This window comes from Blennius ocellaris (genome assembly GCF_963422515.1).
Source record: "Blennius ocellaris genome assembly, chromosome: 13".
Classification (NCBI taxonomy): domain Eukaryota; kingdom Metazoa; phylum Chordata; class Actinopteri; order Blenniiformes; family Blenniidae; genus Blennius; species Blennius ocellaris.
In genome coordinates, this window is record NC_137662.1 from 16939755 (window position 1) to 16941378 (window position 1624).

The window sequence follows — 1624 nt, forward strand, 5'->3', positions numbered from 1 at the left end:
CAGGCTGCGTATCCTACTGTATGAGCGCCATCTACAGAGCGGCGCCGCACATAGGCGGTAGAGTATAGATGATGATGGTGGTGGCGATGATGATGATGATGATGATGATGGGGATGATGATGATGGCCTACTGACTGACTCTCCCTCTGCAGGCTGCCTGCGAGCTCACCTTGCACACCTCCGCTCTGACCACACACAGCTAAGAAAGAGAAGCAGAGAAAATACACTGAACTGTCTGTGTGTGTGTGTGTGTGTGTGTGTGTGTGTGTGTGTGTGTGTGTGTGTGTGTGTGTGTGTGTGTGTGTGTGTGTGTGTGTGTGTGTGTGTGTGTGTGTGTGTGTGTGCGCGCGCGCGCGTGTACTGCTTCCTTGAAATACACTAAAAGTAGAAGGTAAAAATCTCAATATAAAAGTTTTGTTTTATATAAAAAAGTAGAAGAAATTAACTTCTAAAAGTTTCTGAAAAATATAGTAATAGTTGAGGCTGTTTAAATTTCGCAAGATATTTGTAAGGTTCTGTATTGATGAAAGCACCATTATATTTGACTATGTTATTATAGATCGTCCAATAACAATTGTCCATCTGGGCATTTCTCAGTCACACTCCCAAGAGTTTCTATTGAAACTCCTTCTGAGCGGCATCATTTTACACAACATACAGCAGCTTGTCAGGGCTCTACCTCTCTTCTACCCCCTGCCTTTAATTTCCTTGATTCTTCACCCCCAAAGTCTCATCATTTCCCATTTCGTCTCCCTCCCCTTCCTGGCTGTCGGATGCAGGGACCTCCTCATTTCGGCTGCAGGTTTTTACGTGGGCGAATCACAAAGTGTTGGAATCTATTGCCTTTGTCTGACAAGTCATCCATCTCTATGCACGGGATCTGTGGGATGGAGGTAAGAGAGGAGGAGGCTGGAGGGGGAGAGGGGGTGGGTGGGTTGGTGGTGGTGTGTGGTGTGTGTGTGTGTGTGTGTGTGTGTGTGTGTTGGGGGGGGGGGGGGGGGGGGGGGGTCTGTGGGACTGCAGCTTTTAGAAACAGACACACAACGCGAGGGGTTTCATTTTCAGCCCAAAGCTTCGCTCAGGCACAGCCCATTCTGGAGGAAGAGGGGGACGCACTGCTCTGTACTACTTCGCCGTGTCCATGTTGTTGTCATCTCCGCCCCTATCTGATTAAACCACAGAGCCAAGCCGCTCCGCCGTCCATAGAGGAGAGGAGACGGGATTTTTCTCTTTTTTTTTCTTCTTCTTCCTTCCTTCCTTCCTGAGCGGAGTGGAGACTCGAGCTATACTCTTTTCGGTTTTTTTTTCTTCCCCCCTCCACCATGTCCTTTAAACACAAAGTGTGACTCGCTGTGAGCGCATGTTGCTGCGGCCGGTGCGCTCTGCTCACGCGCTGGGTCATGCTCTGCACCTGACAGCTGCTCCTGCAGACTTTTCACTTCACACTTCGAACCGGGAGGAAAAACTTAGCAAGAAGTTGTTCAGCCCGCGGACTCTTCCCACACGGACTGTTTAACTCCTGCATATAAATCCTTGTTGTTGCTTTTTTTTTTTTTTTACTCTTTTAAAGCTGCACCACAGAGGCGAAACGGCGACCTCAGTCGATTACCTTTCTTTCCTTTGC